The sequence below is a fragment of the Pezoporus flaviventris genome, unplaced genomic scaffold, assembly GCF_033815535.1.
Source record: "Pezoporus flaviventris isolate CSIRO_AGI_PZ_B2104156 unplaced genomic scaffold, CSIRO_AGI_Pfla_v1 ptg000025l, whole genome shotgun sequence".
NCBI classification, from domain to species: Eukaryota; Metazoa; Chordata; class Aves; order Psittaciformes; family Psittacidae; genus Pezoporus; species Pezoporus flaviventris.
This window is the reverse complement of record NW_026892573.1, coordinates 8,994,403-9,001,513: the sequence shown is the minus strand read 5'-3', so window position 1 is coordinate 9,001,513 and position 7,111 is coordinate 8,994,403.

The following is a 7,111-nucleotide window of genomic DNA, read 5'->3' as shown; positions in this document are numbered from 1 at the left end:
GCCCTAGCCTGACATGCAAACCACAGGTTTCACACTTGCAAATGCCCCTTGGATTGGGATCTTTCTCTATGGAAGTGGAGGACAGAAGCTACACAGCTTGCCAGTCACTTTTAAACATCTGCAGAAGGACCTCACAAAGGAGCAGAAGATGTTTCAGGTCTAGAGTGGGAAGTGGACAATTAACAGCAGGTGGGATACTTGGCCTCTGCAGAGCACCTCCCTGCTGTGTCCCAGCAGGACCCACAGCAGCTGTAGGGTGCTGTGAGTGGCTCCAGGCAGCCTCCGAACCTCTCCACCACTGGTTAGTAAATCACATAGCTTGGAATGACAGAGGAACCAATCTGACTGCAGCCCTGAGTTCAGGCAACCAACCTTTTGCATGCCTGGCAGCTGCTTCTGACTTTGGAGCAATGGGAAACTCAAATTTACACCCTTGTGATACCAGCACAATCCGGGTCTGGATATTACCACTCAGCATGGCTGCCAATCTGATATAGCACTGCCACTCTGAGGCCTCTGTACCTTGTGACTGACCTAAAATAACCCTTTTCAAAAAGCTGCAATATTAAGTTGCTTTCAGGAGAGAGGGGGGAAAAAGTAACTTCCAATAATTTCATTAGAGCAATGTTTCCCAGGGTTTTAAAGTCAGTGATGCCAGGGCCTTTTTGAGCAAAACACAGCCACTGATCACACTGAGAGCAACACTGCCAAAACATTCATTTTTAGCTTAAAATTGGGCTAAGGTTGAAGTATTCCTTATATTTTATCTTTCTCCTTTCCCTTTTATTTTCCCCCTTTTTTGTCTTATAGCTTGTGGGCTTATAAATCCAGCTTTATAAAATCCAATTTTATAAAACAATTTTGCATTTGCTGCTATTTTATGGCCATCATATCTATCTATATATATATATAGATAGATATAAAATGGAATAAAGCTGGGTCTAAGGGACTGGGAGATTTTAAGGAGCAACTCTTGGTATGTGCCTCCAGTTCCAGCTCCAGCTTGGAAAGCACTAAGCAGACATCCCCTCACCAGGGAGGCTTGCAGTGAGTTCACAGTAAAATCTTCTTATAGCCAAAATGGTAGTTTGCTTGAGCAATCCCATTGATTTCAGGGGGTAATCACTAACCTGAGGAATCAGCTCACAGCTTTGCCCTTAAATCTAGGTGGCTGTTTTGTTTGCACCTTTTCCCTTACCCAGCACAGCTGCAGTGTGCTGAGCATCAGGATTCATTCTATTTAAAAATCAGCTCTGGGATTATCCGTTATCTTTGAAAACTGCCTGGCTTTGCAGGGCATCCCCTGTCCTGGGCAGCCCAGGAGCACATCTCAAGCCTGTGCTAGGGGCAAGCATGCTGGCAGAGTCCAGCCTTGAACAGGCAAAATCTGTTTGCCAGCAAAAAAATACCTCTTTAAAGTGGAACCCAGTGACTGTCATGGTGTGGAGGGCAGGAAAACACAAGTTACTTCTCAGCAACCCCTTGATCCCAGAAAGTCATCTTGGCTGTCCCATGGGTGAGCTGGTACATAATGCAGCAAGGGGAGAGGGAGTTTGCATCCCCATCCCCAGCTGGTCTGCACAATGCAAATCCTCTCACTCAGATTTAGGTGGGCAAATGCTTGCCCATAAGGAAAACAAAGCACTGTTTTTCTGTGCAAGGCAGGCCTGTGGACAGGGCTGAGCATCACATGGGTCTTGATCTCCTTCCCTCCCTTCCCACTTCCCCAGTGAAATCTGAAACATGGCTATTTCTGCCACTGCTTACAAATACCTTATGCCCCCCCCCCCCCCCCCCCCCGGGTGACAGGGTACAGTGGTGGGGACCACAGATGTATCATTGCTCGGCTTCTGCACATAAATCATTGCACAGCACAGTGGTGGGAGCAGGGCCACCCACACCAGGCCAGCATGCAGTGCATGGAGGTAACCACAGCCCCAGCTGCAAAGAGAGCCAGGGGCTGCATTGCCCATGACTTCCATTGGGAGAATGGGGATAAGTGCCAGGGGCTGCAAGGGAGCAGAGAGGGAGGCTGGCTGGGAAACCTCCCTACGGCTGCTGGCCATGCTGCCTCTTTTTCCCACTATGGCCAGAGCAGCTGGGAGCTGCAGCCCAGGGGAACTTCAGCTAGCCCAGAAAATCCCAGGGCAGCATAGTCCCAGGAGAGGCTGGACAGCACAGGGCATGGAGAAGCCCAGCCTGTTTTGGGGAATAAAATGGCAAGACCGACATCATCAGATCAACAAGGTAACAGCAATATCACACCAAGACTCCCTGATTCCCATCCATAAGCTAATCTGTTGACTGGAATCAAGAAGTGATCATCAGGACCCACCCGTTCACCCTTTAATAGCCCCATATGGCCAGTGCTAAAGTCTAATGAAGAGTGGAGAATAACAGTAGACTATCGTGGCCTAAAAGAAGCCTCACCATATAATAAACTCTCAGAAAGTGAGAAGCAATATGGCTGGGGAAACTCTCTCCCAAACAGGGCCAGACCTGGCTTGGGTCAGTGCCTCCACCACCAGCACTTCAGAGAATCTTCTTCCATGGAAAAACACCTCTGTGGCTGACATCCATCTGAATCCATCTCAAAAGGCATTAAGAATTTTCTCTGATGGGCAGGGACTGCTATGCAAAAGAACTAAAAGGTGAAGAGGAACTCCCCTGTGTTGGACACTGTGTCCTGTTTTCTTTGCAGGGTCACAGCTCATTGCTCAACACTGTAAGACCACATTTTGTCTGTAAAGAAACAAAGCAAGCTTTGGATCTGCCAGCAGTTAAGCTTCTCCAATACATTAATTGACCCAATCACCCTCAGCTCCTTCCGGCAACCCATGCTGGTCCTTTAGTTTTACTCCAGGCTTCCAGTTTTCCTCTGAGTAAGATATAGAGCACTATTGCACAAGTGAGATTATTGCATATTACATATATGCAACTTGTCCCCAAGGGATTAAGGACACCTTGATATGAGCAAAGGGTTGGCTTTTTTTGCCAGCAGCTCTGCTCCCATTTTGGGGTGTCACTCACGCCCCTCCCTGGATGCCAGCACTCGCCACATTGCTCGTCCATGGGCGACACATTACAGAGCACAATCAGACCTGTTGTGCAAGCTCTAAACAGTTTTTGCTTTAGTCTGCTGGGGTGGGGGGAACAGCACAAGGATTTTATATCTAATCCCATAAATCTACACTGACATCTTGTGGAGATCATGAGACCAGAGTACAGCAGCCACTCAGGAGGGTGGGATTTACACCTTCCTTGTGTCCTCCTGGACAACATCTCAGTGGCAGATGAACTTTCAATACACCTGCAGGTATGAACACAATGAAAACCAGGCCCAGCAATCTCAGAAGTCATCACTCTCTGTCCATGAATATCGTTTTGCTAAGCGACGGTCACAAACCCAACTAAAATGAGACTATTTGCTTTTAAATCCTCACTGAAAATAAGCCGATCGCCCCTCTTACACAAACGCCATGATGCTTCAGGGTTCTCAAGCACAAGCTTCCGATGAGAAGTTATTTTCATGCTGGAATTTTGTTATCTCTGTAGGCGCTGAAAGAAAATGGACCTGAGTAGCACTCCAGGACTCCTTTAATGCTCCTCTTCATTTAAAAATATATGGTTTAAGCAAAAACCACCTGCAGGTAGGAACACACACAGCATTTTCCTTCCTATGCATTCCATTCCTTTAAGTTCCTCTGCCAGGTCAGAAGGCTTAAATTAAGCCATGGCCATCCTTCTTCTGGTTGGTAAGGCTGCAATTCCAGCACAGATAATCTTGTAACCAATCCATACAATCATTCCTCCAGCTCTTCCTTACACCATTCACACTTGCTTCATAGAGTCATAGATTGGTTTGAGTTGGAAAGGACCTTAAAGATCGTACAGTTCTAACACCCCTGCCACAAGTAGGGACATCTTCCACTAGACCAGGCTGCTCATAGGCCCATCCAACCTGAGCTTGAACACTGCCAGGGATGGGGCAGCCACAGCTTCTCTGGGGAACCTGTGCCAGGGCCTCACCACTCTCAAAGTTTCTTCCTAATATCTAATCTAAATCTCCCCTCTGTCAGCTTAAAGCCATTCCCCCTTGTCCTGTCACTACATGCCCTTGCAAAAGTCCCTCTCCAGCTTTCTTGTAGGCCCTTTTAGGTACTGGAAGCTGCTCTAAGGTCTCCCTGGAGCCTTCTCTCCTCCAGGCTGAACAAGCCCAACTCTCCCCACCTGTGTCCATAGGAAGGGTGCTCCAGCCGTCTCATCATCTTCATGACCCTCCTCTGGACTCACTCAGGTAGGTCCATGTCCCTCTTGTGTTGGGGGCCCCAGAGCTGGACACAGTACTGCAGGTGTAGCCTCTGTAGGAGTAGAGGGGCAAAATCACCTCACTTGACCTGCCGGTCACGCTCCTTTTGATGCAGTCCAGGATACAGCTGGTTTTCTGGGTTGCAAGCGCACACTGCTGGGTCATGCTGAGCTTCTCATCAACTAGCACCTCCATTACACCTTTACAAATTATATGGGCCCCTTTCAGTCCCCCCTTTATTCCCTCGCTCTGCCAACAGAGTTACTGCCCTCTGCCAGGCCTTCCACCTGCACTAGTGCCTCCATCACCTCTGAGATGGCCAAAGAACCACTGCTGTAGCACCAGATGGGTGAAAAAGTGAGGAAAAGGAGCTTGGACTTATTCACAGGGTAGCAGTTCAGCTGGGGAAGCCACGCCCATCATTCACATTGCTACCGGCAGCTACCACCATAGCCAACAGTGTGTCTCTGTGCCTTTGCATGCAACTGCAGTAGTAGGTCAGCCATCTCTGATCAGTAAGATGTTCTGCTATGTATCCATTGTAGTCACCCCAGATAAAAAAATGTCACCTAAAAGTTGCACATAGACAGGGTTCACTGCAATTAGGGCTCCAGGTCAGTTTGCTCCATCTTCTTGATCTTCTCAGGGCAGTGTCAACTGATTCAGCTCCTCCCCCTCAAGCCAGACAACTTTCCAATGTGGGTGTCACAGAGGTATAGCATTAGCAGCACATTAACAAGACCTCAGCTTCATGCACAGAGAAGAAAATGTAAGACCACAGAACACAACAAATGCTATTTTGCCTTGAACAGATCCTAATGCTGAGTCTGTTAAGTTATGTGTAATACCACCTAACCAGTTATAAGAGGGAAAACCAACCATCATAAGAAAAGCCTGAATGACTCCAGTGTGGGAATCACTAGTTGCAGCACTGGCTGCACTCCGAGCAGTGGCAGACAGCTTTTATCCTCTAGGCTGCAACAGGAAAGGGGTGATTTTTTATGCTTCTAAGTGACTCATCTGTAAGCAACACCTTAAATGCCTGCAAGCCTGCTACCAAGAAGCATATACCACAAAAAACCGACACACATAAAAGCCCTGCCACTTGAGCTCTCTTAATGTGCCTTGAGCAGTCCCAGTAAGCACCCATACATATGTGCAGCTAGGTTTGATTATTCAAATCCTGTTGCCAAGTATTAACTCTCAAATCTATATTTAAGCATCTAAGTAGGAATTACTACAGCTTTTCAAAGACCCTAAGTACTAAGAGCTCTTGTTAAGAGCTTGTCGAAGTACTGACCTCCTAATGAATCTGTTTAAACAATAACATTGACTTCACTCCCAGTGCTGTGAAATTCAGCACTTCCATACACAGCTAACACTTCTGAAACTCTTCCATTAAGGGCTGAGCTTCTGAGCATCCCATCTTTCATATGAGAACATGTTAAATGCAAACACACAGAGAAGCCATTTCTAAAAGCCTGTGGTGAAAAGTCACTGTACCTTGTTTTAGAAAAGTCTTGAAATACAGAACACCAGCTGTGCAGCACAGTTTGGTAGCAATCTGGGAAGCACAGTATTTTTGAAATCAGACATATCTGAGCCTTGAACCAAAAATTAAAAATTATCCTATTAATAAATGGGGATATTTTGATATAACTCTCACTCTCCTTTCCAAAGCCAGTAAGTCTCTGAGAATTTCTACAGGACTTGAACCTTGCCGTTCTTGCAGCTAGGAAGTCAAGAAGCTGCTTTTCCTTCTCACTGCCCAAGTCTTGCCCTTTGCCAGACAAGCAAACTCACGTCCTGCAGATGAGCAGAACGCAGCAGTAATATTTCAACTCACAAAAAGAGGCCAACTCTTTGGTTTTCATCTGCTTTCTTGCAATTCTGCTTTTAAAATCAGTTTGCCTATGAAGCCAGTGTTTTACCTTCATTCCATAACTTCCTCCTTCCTGCTTGAGTTGCAAGGAAATGTGAGAAAAAGACAGGAGCTTATTTATAGGGCCAAGAGCTGCTAAAGTGTTTGGAGTGAATGCAAGAGAACAAGAACACAATATGCAAGTCTGGAAATGCTCTGGAAAGGTAAGAAGCAAGAAAGTAATCCAGGATTCTCAATGACTGAGTGAGCAATTCTGGATGAAAATTTAGCTACAGACCAAGATAAAATATACTGCAATTGCTTAATAGACACAAAGGGCCACACATTTAATTAGAATAAAGGATCAGCTAGAAAATATGAAGTTACTTCACCAGCATCAGAGAATTAGACAGAAAACAGCAGTGGTATCATGTGACACCAATCAGAAGGCGACAACTCTCCTTGCCAGCAACATCAAGTCCTCTTTCTAGCCCTGCAGAGGAAGGAGATAAAGCCTCAGCTCCAAACACTGTAGTAATCATGAAACTGCTTGTTCTAATGAAACAGAACTTTATGGATTATTTGACAACCAGACCCATTTTTAAACAAATACTGATGGGAAGCTCGTCATGGATGTATGGATGGTAGGAGAGACTTCCCATACTGTTTTATGTAATTCAGCAGTATTATGCTGTGTACACATCTTTTGGATATAATAGCCTTTTCATTAAGCAGACAACCTAACAAACATTCAATTCAAATGACTTACTCATTACCAAAAATTTTTAAATGAACCAATAAAGACAATTAGTGAAAGGAGGATAGAAAGGATTAATGCCATCCAAATAAGTGTATTTCATGAATGAGCAAAACAAACTGTTATGATCTCAGTAACAGCTTTTCAAAATTAGAGCCACATCAGGAGTTAAAAAGGAAAGCAT